This window comes from Triticum aestivum, chromosome 6D (assembly GCF_018294505.1).
Source record: "Triticum aestivum cultivar Chinese Spring chromosome 6D, IWGSC CS RefSeq v2.1, whole genome shotgun sequence".
NCBI classification, from domain to species: Eukaryota; Viridiplantae; Streptophyta; class Magnoliopsida; order Poales; family Poaceae; genus Triticum; species Triticum aestivum.
In genome coordinates, this window is record NC_057811.1 from 112,787,899 (window position 1) to 112,800,547 (window position 12,649).

The window sequence follows — 12,649 nt, forward strand, 5'->3', positions numbered from 1 at the left end:
TCTTCTCGCTAAATACCAGGTTATAGATGAGTCTCTTGTCCTTATCATTCCTAATAAAATCATGTGCTACCATACTGTCATAATCTAACTATATAGTGGGTAGCAGCTTCTCCTCTCTCTCATCGTGCCTAATGGGTATCTCGAAGCGTTTAGCAAGGCGGGAGGCATAGATACCTCAAAATATAGGACCCTTCAAACGGTTTAAACTCAACCGTAGAGCAACCATAGCACCCAAAATAAAAGTTCTATCATGAAGTAAAGCATGGCGCAAAATAGCAAGGTTAGGAGCACTAAGGTCTCCACTCTCCCCGACCAATTAAACATCTCCCAGCAAATAATGAGTAGTAGCGCAAAACACGAAAATGTAAACTAGCCACTCTCGCTTCTGACACCTTTCTCCTTTCCCCTATGGTAACTTCATCAATAAAATCTTCCACATCTCTAGGACGTGGTTTATCGACGCTGCCCTCATAAGGTAATTTATAAACCTCACAAAAGTCATAAAGCGTCATCTCCTTCTGCTCATCATATGAATAAAATTCTACCGTGGGTGGTGATTTCCTAGCATGGAAGTGAAAATTTTGCACGAAGGTATTAGTGAGTAAGAGGTATTGATGACACTTATCGTGGAGGAAGTTGGTGATGTCTGCATTCCCATCCAAATAATAGAAATCCTCATAAATTCCGGCCGCCTCCAAGAATGCATCACTTGGCCATTCACACGGCCGAACCTCTGTGGTGCAAGGAAGGTTATACTTGGGCTTCTTCTTCTCCTCAATTTCATTTTCCTTCGAACCCCGGCTCGAAGAGCCTCTCAGCAATCTCCTCATCATTTTCTCCCTCTGAAAATTCTGAAATTTTTAGTGACTCGAAATAAAAGTGAACCAAACTCAACAAGATTGATAACAACTACTCCTACAAGTGTCTAGAAGCTATATCCTGCATCAAAACTACCTTGGACCATATAAATTTGACATGCAAGCTCAGGAACAAGGTCACCACAGTAGCAAAAAATTGCAATAAATAAAGCACTAGAAAAAACTAATTGGACCAATGGAGGAGTCACATACCGAAGAACAATCCCCCAAAACAGTTTTGCAAATGGAGCTTTGCAAAAGGAGATCGAAAATGGCAGCAAGATGAGCTAGAGCATGGGTTTGAGCAACGCGATGATTTTTCCTGGAGGAAGATGAAGTGGATGGCTGCTGGAATAAGTGAGGGGACCCACGTGGGACCCACAAGGCAGGGGGGCGCGCCCTCCACCCTTGTGGTCCACAGGTGCAGCCCCTGGTGCATTCTCAATGCCAGAAATTCAAAAATATTCTATAAAAAATCATACTAAATTTTCAGGGCATTTGGAGAACTATTTTCGAGACATTTTTTATTGCACGGATAAATCAGGATGCAGGCGAATATTATTATTTTTGCTTAACTTATTCTAAATAATAGAAAGTAAAAGCTGGGTACAGAAGGTTGTGCTTTCTAAATTCATCCATCTCATGCTCATCAAAAGGAATCCATTAACAAGGTGGATCAAGTCTTATTAACAAACTTCTTTCGAATAACATGAAACCAGAGAATTTTCGAATAACACTAGGTTACCTCAATGGGGATATGCATGTCCCCAACAGTAAGAATATCATATTTCTTTTTGATAGTAGGAACATGGAATTCAAAACCTCTAATAGTAATAGTTGAAATTTTTCGAATAGAATTGATACTATGAACTTGAGGTTGTTTCTTCGGAAAGTGTACCTTATGCTCATTACCATTGACATGAAAAGTGACATTGCCTTTGTTGCAATCAATAATAGCCCCTGCAGTATTCAAAAAGGGTCTACCAAGGATGATCGACATACTGTCGTCCTCGGGAATATCAAGAATAACAATGTCCGTTAAGATAGTAACGTTTGCGACCACAACAGGCACGTCCTCACAAATACCGATGGGTATAGCAGTTGATTTATTAGCCATTTGCAAAGAGATTTCAGTAGGTGTCAACTTATTCAAATCAAGTCTACGATATAAAGAGAAGGGCATAACACTAACACGGGCTCCCAAATCACATAAAGCAGTTTTAACATAATTTCTTTTAATGGAGCATGGTATAGTTGGTACTCCTGTATCTCCAAGTTTCTTTGATATTCCACACTTAAAAGTATAATTAGCAAGCATGGTGGAAATTTCAGCCTCCGGTATCTTTCTTTTATTAGTAACAATATCTTTCATATACTTAGCATAAGGACACATTTTGAGCATATCGGTCAAACGCATACGCAAAAATACAGGTCTAAGCATTTCAACAAAGCGCTCAAAATCCTCATCATCCTTTTTCTTGGATGGTTTAGGAGGAAAGGGAATGGGTTTCTGAACCCATGGTTCTCTTTCTCTACCATGTTTCCTAGCAACAAAGTCTCTCTTATCATAAGGTTTATTTTTAGGTTGTGGGTTATCAAGATCAACAGCAGGTTCAATCTCCACATCTTTATCATTACTAGGTTGAGCATCAGCATGAATATCATCATTAACATTATTACTAGGTTCATGTTCATCACCAGATTGTGTTTCAGGATCAGAAATAGAAATGTCATTGGGATTCTCAGGTGTGTCTATAACAGGTTCACTAGAAGCATGCAAAGTCCTATCAGTTTTCTTCTTCTTTTTATTACTAGGAGGAATAGGTGCATCAGTGTTAATTTTCTAAGAATCTTGCTCAATTCTCTTAGGATGGCCTTCAGGATACAAAGGTTCCTGAGTTATTTTACCACCTCTAGTCGTAACTCTAACAACATTATCATTGTTCTTACTATTCAACTCATTAAGCAAATCATCTTGTGCCTTAAGTACTTGTTCTACTTGAGTTCTAACCATGGAAGCATGCTTACTAATAAGCTTAAGATCATTAACAATTCTACTCATGTAATTGATACGTCTCCAACGTATCTATAATTTTTTATTGTTCCATGCTATTATATTATCTATTTTGGATGTTTTATATGCATTAATATGCTATTTTATATTATTTCTGGGACTAACCTATTAACCTAGAGCCTAGTGTCAGTTCCTTTTTTTTTCCTGTTTTTGAGTTTCACAGAAAAGGAATACCAAACGGAGTGCAAACAGAATAAAACCTTCGTGATGATTTTTCTTGGACCAGAAGACAACCAAGAGACTTGGAGATGAAGTCGGAGGAGCCACGAGGCGGCCACAAGGACGGAGGGCGCGTCCTGGGAGGTAGGGCGCACCCCCACCCTTGTGGGCCCCTCGTGCACTCCCTAACCTAATTTATGCGCCTACATATTCCCATATATCCGCAAACCAACATAGGCATCCACGAAAACACTTTTCCACCGCCGCAACCTTCTGTACCCGTGAGATCCCATCTAGGGGCTTTTTTCGGCGTCCTAACCGAGGGGGATTCGATCACGGAGGGCATCTACATCAATTCTATTGCCCTTCCGATGAAGCGTGAGTAGTTTACCACAGACCTACAGGTCCAAAGCTAGTAGCTAGATGGCTTATTCTCTCTCTTTGATTCTCAATACCATGTTCGCCTCGATGTTCTTGGAGATCTATTCGATGTAATACTTTTTCCTGGTGTGTTTGCCGAGATCCGATGAATTGTGGATTTATGATCAGCTTATCTATGAATATTATTTGAATCTCCTCTGAATCCTTTTATGCATGATTTGATATCTTTGTAATTCTCTTCGAACTATCGCTTTGGTTTGGCCAACTAGATTGGTTTTTCTTGCAATGGGAGAAGTGCTTAGCTTTAGGTTCAATCTTGTGGTGTCCTTTCCCAGTGAGAGTGGGGCAGCAAGGCACATATTGTATTGTTGCCATCGAGCATAAAAAGATGGGGTTTTCATCATATTGCTTCAGTTAATTCCTCTACATCATGTCATCTTGCTTAATGCGTTACTCCGTTCTTTATGAACCTAATACTCTAGATGCATGCTGGATAGCGGTCGATGTGTGGAGTAATAGTAGTAGATGCAGAATCTTTTCGGTCTACTTGACACGGACGTGATGCCTGTATTCATGATCATTGCCTTAGATATCATCATAACTTTGCGCTTTTCTATCAATTGCTCGGAAGTAATTTTTTCACCCACCGTATTATTTTCTATCTTGAGAGAAGCCTCTAGTGAAACCTATGCCCCCCAGGTCTATTATCCATCATATAAGTTTCCGATCTACTATTTTCCAATCTTTTACTTTCCGATCTACAAACCAAAAATACCAAAAATATTTACTTTATCATTTATCTATCTCTATCAGATCTCACTTTTGCAAGTAACTGTGAAGGGATTGACAACCCCTTTATCGTGTTGGGTGCAAGTTGTTTGATTGTTTGTGCAGGTATTCGGTGTCTTGTGCGTTGTCTCCTACTAGATTGATACCTTGGTTCTCAAACTGATGGAAATACTTATCTCTACTTTGCTGCATCACCCTTTCCTCTTGAAGGGAAAAACCAACGCAAGCTCAAGAAGTAGCAGTAATCACCCAAGCAGTCAAGCATTTAAGCATTACGTTTCAATTGTCTACTAACATAAGCATTGAAATTTTCTTGTTTAACAATAAGATTATCCAACTCATCCAAGCATTGACTAGCAGACTTATTATGAGGAATATCACCTTCACGGTGAGCGATATGTCCGATTGAGCCCGTGCCTCCTTGTCGCTGACCCAGCATGTGAAAGCTCGGGCACGGCCCTGAAAGTTGTAAGAGCATTTTGGGAGGGGGAGCCCCTCATGTAAACAGATTACTGCCTCTATTCCTTAGGCCAAGTTGGAGATGTGTTTTTATGGGCCCGCGAGTCCCGCCACGAGCCTACTGCTGCAGTTTACCTTAGTCAGGGCTAGTCCCAAACCGGCTCGTGAGGTTGTGAGCTTTCGAGGGGCCTGCCAATCCGTCCGAGAGGGCCTCGAGAGGAGCCTGCGCCAGCCATGAAAGGATGCGCGCGCAGCGCGCGTGCGCCGCGCCCAGCCCCCGCTCGCGAGGAGCCCGCGAGGGGGGAGGCAGCATGTGGGAACTCCGAATCAAAGCAAGGAACCAGATCACAAGAAATCGCACGAACGATAAAAGACACCCCCCGCGCACACCAATGAGAATTCAACTACAAACTTAAATCCAAAGCCAGAAAACAGGGCTACAGAAAAGATATTAAAAGCAAATGGCCGCGTCCGGCGCCTAGTCTAGTATTCTTGTCTTCTCACCAGCGCGGAGCTAAGTGCTGCCACTAGGACGTGGGAGGGAGCCCCCGAGGCCCGAGGGCGGCACTCCTGAGACTCCGGGGCGTGTACAGCCCCACTCATTATTACGTGAGAGCGTCACGAGCGGAGACCTTCACAGGCACGAGCCTTACTTCATATCGCCAGACGAGAGCCTCGCCTTGCGCCGCCCTCGACCACCGTTGGGGGCGTCCGGAAACCAGGACGACTCCAAGGGGCAAAGGGGACGCCAGCGGCGCCCTCCGCGACCACGGGTCCTCTGCCGGGGGGAAGGCTCACCAACGCCTCCCCGGCAGAGGGCCTACCTCCGGGTAACGCCCTACTCCGCGCGATTTAGGGAGGGGCCTTGCTCCCGGCTCCTTCCCTGCGTCCCCCAGTGCGCTCCTCCCGGTGGAAGGGGGCTATCGAGCTTGGGCCGCCGTCTGCCGCTGTGACCTGATCCACCTGCGACCCATGGTTAGCGTAAACTTGCTCCTGAGAGATTAGCGGTACCCTGTAGCTGTTGTCGCCGGCGTGGTCGACGTGGCTCCCGGGTGGCTCCTGGAAGACCTCGGCTTCTAGCGCCTCCTCCTCCCAGCCTGGCTCGAGGAACGTGCCAGGGTCGTCTTCCGGCGTGTACTCTTGGTCCACCATGCGGGGCACGTAGGCGTCCGAGGCCGTCACCCCAAAGACCTGGCCGAAGTGCCCCATGCTCCACGTTGCCCAGCCCAGCGCGCCGCTCTAAGGATGGTAGGGCGGCATCCCGCTGGGGTCGCTGGTGGCAACGCTTGTGCCCACGCTCGTCGGAGGTGGCGCGAGCGCGATTGGGCGTCCGGTGCTGCTGGTCGCGCCGGTGTCGATGAAACCTCCTGGCGCGCCTGGGGGCACGTGGGCGTGGCGAGGCTCGCCGTGCGATCCGGCCGCGGCCTGAGGCGTAAGCAGGGAGTAGAATGGCGGTGCCCCTGAGGCTGTGGCGTCCAATAGCTCGGCGACGCGCTCCAGCAATGCATCCTGGCCGCTCTCCATCAGCCGGCATCGCAGCAGCTCCCGAGCCATCGTGAGCGCGGACCTCATCTTTGCTTGTTCCCGTCGGGTGTGCGGCACCATTGCCGCAGCGTAGCTTGAGGCCCTTGCGGCTGCCCGCGCTTGTCATGGAGTAAGGGTGGATGGCGTTTGACCGTGCCGCCCGCGCCCCGCAGCGATTGGTGGTGCGCGTGCCGCCTGGGCGCGGGGTTGAGGTCTTCTTGGGCGAATGATGCCGCCCAGGCTGGCCAAGCTGCCCAGCGATCGGCGTGGGTCCTCGGGTCACCGGACATCGGAACCGCGGAGTGTCGGTGGATCGACTGGTGGAGGAGAGGCTCCGGCGCACCCCTAGCTGGCACGCCAAATGTCGGATTTCGGATTCCGGCAAAACCCTTGAGGTTCGAACACTGGGGTGCGCACGAAGATCTCTCCTCCCTCTAGCTCGCATGCATCATGATCTCATGGCCTAGCTCGACGAACCCAAAGAAGAAAGGAACACAAGATTTATACTGGTTCAGGCCACCGTTGTGGTGTAATACCCTACTCCAGTGTGGTGTGGTGGATTGCCTCTTGGGCTGAGGATGAACAGTACAAGGGAAGAACAACCTCCTGAGGAGAGGTGCTCTTGTGCTCGGTGAGCTTGTGTGGTGGTTGGTGAACTGGGTGATCGATCCTCCTCCTACGATGGTGGCTATTCCTATTTATAGAGGCCCTGGTCCTCCTCCCAAATATTGAGCGGCAAGGGACTCCACAATGGCCAATTTGAAGGGGAACAGCTAGTACAAGCTATCCTGACTATAGGTGGTGTTCGCCTACCAAAGGCTCTAGTGGTGAGGCCGTCTTGGGCTCCAGGGTGACCTCCGTCTTGCCGTCCTTCCGGTCTTGGTCTCATTGCATCGATATGGAAAACTTTGCCTGATGCCTCAGGACTCCTCGCCTGCGCTTGCCCCTTTAGCACCAAAGGGGAAACGAGGACACCGCGCGCTGGCGCCCGCCTGGCCTTGGTCGTCATGGCTTACGTCACGGGAACCTCGCGAGGTTCCCCTTGCCTTGATCTCTCTGCCCCTCGCGAGCTAGCCTGGTGAGGCTGCCCCTGAGGAGGTCTTGCGTCGTCCGCCTCGCGATGCTCGGCCCCTCACGAGGGTCTTGAGGGTATGTTGGTGAAGATGGGCCATTCGGGGCCGCTAGTGGAGCCACGCCGTGGGCCGCAGGCAGGCAAGTCTGGGGATCCCCATTCCCAGAACACCGACAAAACTGCTTTAAAGGAAATATTTAACTCTGTGCAAATTGAAGAAGAGAGTCTCCCACAAGCTTGGGGGAGGCTTCTCCAATTACTTAATGCTTTGTCTGATCATCCTCTCAAGAAAAATGAAATACTTGATATCTTTTATAATGGACTAATCGATGCTTCTAGGGACCACCTAGATATTTGTGCTGGTTGTGTTTTCAGGGAACAAACTGTTGAGCAAGCTGAGTTGCTATTGAATAATATACCGAGTAATGATAATGATTGGACACTTCCTGAACCAACTCCTAAGCCAACTCTGAAGAAAAGAGGTATTCTATTTCTCAGTCCTGAAGATATGCAAGTGGAAAAGAAATCTATTAAAGAAAAAGGTATTAAAGCTGAAGATGTTAAGAATTTACCGCCTATTGAAGAAATACATGGTCTTGATAACCTCACACGGGTAGTAGAGGTAAATTCTCTCTATAGATTTGATGAAGGCGATATTCCTCATAATAAGTCTGCTAGTCAATGCTTGGATGAGTTGGATAATCTTATTGTTAAACAAGAAAATTTCAATGCTTATGTTAGTAGACAATTGAAACGTAATGCTTAAATGCTTGACTGCTTGGGTGATTACTGCTACTTCTTGAGCTTGCGTTGTTTTTCCCTTCAAGAGGAAAGGGTGATGCAGAAAAGTAGAGATAAGTATTTCCATCAGTTTGAGAACCAAGGTATCAATCTAGTAGGAGACAACGCACAAGACACCGAATACCTGCACAAACAATCAAACAACTTGCACCCAACACGATAAAGGGCTCCTCGCGAGGCCCTCTCGGACGGATCGGCAGGCCCCTCGGAAGCTCACAACCTCACGAGCCGGTTTGGGACTAGCCCTGACTAAGGTAAACTGCAGCAGTAGGCTCGTGGCAAGACTCGCGGGCCCATAAAAACAAATCTCCAGCTTGGCCTAAGGAACAGAGGCAGTAATCTTTTTACATGAGGGGCTCCCCCTCCCAAAATGCTCTTACAACTTTCAGGGCCGTGCCCAAGCTTTCACATGCAGGGTCAGCGACAAGGAGGCACGGGCTCCATCGGACATATCGCTCACCGCGTCCACCGGGTCGCCCTCAGACGCGTCGCTGGCATCGCCATCACCATCGCTGGCATCACTGTCACTGTTGCCGGCGTCGTCCACACCATCGTCGACCACGTCACCCTCATCCGCAGTGACCACGACCGCGTCATCCTCGGAGGAGAAGGCCCTAACCATTGCATCCACATTGTCTTCTACCCAGCGCGCCAGGTCACCCCGGATGGCCTCTGGCACAGGGGCGATGGCGGCGTCAAAATCGAAGTCGGGGTAGGTGTTCTGGAGGTGGTTGAAGACGCGGGAGAACGCGCGCTTGAGCTGGCCGCGGCTCCTCTCTTCAACAAGTTCGCGAGCCCTCTCGGATCGATTCTCCAGGCGTGTCACCATGTCGGTGAAGAAAAGGAGGTGTCTGGCGTAATCATTCGAGTGGGATGAGGGGCATCTTCATCACAGATGGTGCCCAGCGCCGCGTTGGCTCTGATCCTGAGGCTTTGGAGCATGGGGGCTTGCACGTGCTCCAGCGTCTGCCGCCGGAGCGCTTCCTCCCTGCTCTGCTACGCGAAGGACTCGGCACTAGCAACCGGATGCTGAAGAGAAAGCAGCTCGGCACGGGCAGAAGCCAGCTCAACTTGCACTAAGTTCAGGGCGGCTGCGGCGGCTTTCTCGTGATGCCCCGCCTCAGCCAACCCAGACTTGAGAGAAGTAGTCCTGCCCACAGCTTCAGCTTCCACGAGCTTCAGCTTCAGGTCGTACCTGCCCACAAGATCCGCGCGAGCCTCGGCCACCCGGTGATCGACCTCCTCCTGGGCCCTGGCCTCGCGCGCACCAACAGAATCCTCCGCTTGGGCAACTTGGCGCTCCCTCGTCTCCAACCGCTCAAGCTCAAAGCTGCGTTCCGTGGCTTCCAGCGCCAGCGCCTCCTCGCGCTTTAGGATCTCTTCCTCGTCGGCAGGCGTCCCCTTCATCGACGCTAGGGCGGCCTTGCGCGCATCCACTTGCTACTCCAAGGAGGCTCTCTAGCCTTGGAGCTCCCACGTGCGTTTCTCTGCGATCTCGCGACGACGATCAGCCTCCCGGGCTTCTTCCAAGGCTCGAGCGTAGGCCTCACGCGAGGCCGCAAGAGACGCCTTGGCTTTCGCATTGTCAAGCTCGCGCTGGTGGCGCCCGAGGTTGATGGCCACCTTCAGTTTATGCCGCTCCTCCATCAGCCGAAGACCCTCGGCCTCGAGGTGCGTGTCTACATCCACGAGTTCTCTGCTGAGCCAGCTCATCGCGCTCATCGCCTCCCGAAAGACCTCATGGCGGATGGCACTCCGTCCGAGCGCGAACTCGAGCACGCGGCCGATTCCATCTTCCACAGCGGGAGTCGTCGACGGGATCCGAAGCGGCTCGCCCCCTTTCAGCAGGGGGCTGCCCCCCAGTCGCCCACTAGGCGTCGGCGGGAGCCCGGTTGAGTTGAGGCTCGCCACTCAAAGAGGAATCCAAGACCGAAGCCACCCAGCCGCCGTTCACAACCAGAGGAGGAGCCCTTGGCACGCTCGTCATACCCCCGGCAAGTCCACGAAGAAGAGACGACAGGAACGCGGGCTCGAGGCACCATGCTAGCGTGTCTACCTCCCTGGCCGACCTCGCGTCGGGGGCGGCATGCTGGCTTGTGATGGTCAAGGCCAACGGAAGATTCGAGGCAAGAGGGGGTTGCTTCTCAGGAGGCTTCACAGCCTTAGCAGAAGGGATCCTGAAGAGCCACCGTCAGGAAGGGAAGCAGCACTCGAGGAATTACAAAGATAACGTGCTTACTCATCTATGGCGATGTACTTCCTCTATTTCAATGGCCGAATGGTGTCGCTGCTGCAGCTTGGGGACCCCTTCCTCTTGCGGAGCACTTCGAAGTCCACACGGAGTCGGCCGAGGCATTGCACGTGGCGGCCAGCATGGGGCGCGGCCGGTGAGGTGCCCAATGGGACAACCTCAGGAGCGCCACGCTGTGGAGAGCTATTGGGCTCCGCCTCGCAATGGCCTGCTGAGGCCTCAGGAGCTTCGGCCTCGGGAGCAACGGATCGCATCACCCCCTCAACGACCACCTCAGGGCGAGAGGCATGGGTTCCCGGGGATGGCGCCTCAGGAGCCTCGGGCGGCGTCGACACCCCGGATCCCCCCCGCCTCCGGCCTCCAGTGGTGCTTGCCCCCCTGCGTCCACTCTTGGGGCAAGTTCGGCGCCGGCGACAAGGAGGGGAACCACGGTGACGGGGTTCTCACGAGGCCCCTCAAGGCCAACTGGACGTAGCCCCCATTCATCAAAGGAGGGCATCTGCCCCGCTAACTCCACCCTGTTCAAGCAGCAGTACAGGAGACAACCCTCCTGCGGCAGATTGCCTGGTGAGGGGTCGCCCGTCAAGACCTCGAGCACCGTCCTTCGTGCCTCAGGTGGGAGCCCCGACTCCTGAAGCCTCATGCGATCTTGGCCGACGGTCAGGGTCCACATCGGCTGGGAATGGCGCTGGAGTGGGGCGAAGTGGCGTCGGAGGAACTCCTTCATCACCTTGGGCACAATCACGCCGAGGTCATTCAGCCTCCTCAGCCGGAACCAGACGAAGGCAAGGCGAGAGCCCGTGAGCTTCTCGTAGCCCCAGCCGGAGCTGGGGACAGCGGGCGACGACGGAGGCGAGAGCAGGGGGCTGAGCACTCCGACATCTACATACACCCACCATGATTGAAACCCGCTCGCAGACGGCGGGACCTCAAAATCAATCCCCGAGCTGGCCGTCGCCGCCATAGCCTGGAAGCTCAGGCAACCTGAGCACTGCAGGGGGTCGGTTAGGTGCAGCGAGAAGAAATGGCGCAGGAGGGCCACAGAAGGGGCAATGCCCACCATGGCCTCGCGGACAAAGGCAAAGACAGCGAGAAGGGCGATGGATTGGGGATCTAGGTGCAGCATATGGATCTGATAATGGGAAAGCAAGGCATTGAAGAAGGCGGAGAAGGGGGAACCAGGCCGGCCCACAGGGCGTCAATGAAGAACTGGAGCTCAGTGGCTGCCCTATTGATAGTCGCACGGGACGCAGGCCAGGCCACCGTCCCTCCCCATTCATTGAAGCTGGTGGCGAGCACCGGGCGGACCTTATCCATGGCCTCTTGATTGAGTACCAGCGATAGACCAACGGCGGGCTCAATGGCCGGGGGTGGACTGGCTGAGGACAGGGGCTTCTTCCCTTTCTCCGTTCGCTTTAGGCCATGGCGATGGAGAGGACTGAGCTCAGGTCGGATTGGGAGAGGTAGCTGAGGTTCGAGGGAGCAGAGGAGTTGGGGAGTGTGTTGCCAGCAATGGGGGAATAACCGTGTAGGACGTCGTGGCCGCCTAGCCAGGCGGATATCAAGGCTACATGGGGAAGCGGAGACGCCCACGTCCAATCAATCGCCACGCGTTGACCAAGGCTGCAGGCTGTTGGGGCCGGCGGCGCTCCACACTTGCCCTTTGGCTTCGCCTAGAAGCGAAGTCCGAGCGCGCCTTGGGCCCGAGGGCTACTGTCGGCGTTCTGGGAACGGGGGTCCCCAAACTTTCCTGCGTGCGGCCCACGGCGTGGCTCCACTAGCGGCCCCGAATGACCCATCTTCACCAGCAAACCCTCAAGACCATCGCGAGGGGCCGAGCCTCGCGAGGCGGATGATGCAAGACCTCCTCAGGGGCAGCCTCACCAGGCTGGCTCGTGAGGGGGGGAGAGATCAAGGCAAGGGGAACCTCGCGAGGTTCCCGTGACATAAGCCATGACGACCATGGCCAGGCGGGCGCCAGCACGCGCAGTGTCCTCGTTTCCCCTTTGGTGCTAAAGGGGCAAGCGCGGGCGAGGAGTCCCGAGGGATCAGGCAAAGGTTTCCATATCGGTGCAACGAGACCAAGACCGGAAGGACGGCAAGACGGAGGTCACCGTGGAGCCCAAGACGGCGTCACCACCAGATCCTTTGGCGGGCGAAGACCACCTTTAGTCAGGACACCTTGTACTAGTTGTTCCCCTTCAAACTGGCTGTTGTGGAATCCCTTCCCGCTCAATATTTGGGAGGAGGACCAGGGCCTCTATAAATAGGACTAGCCACTA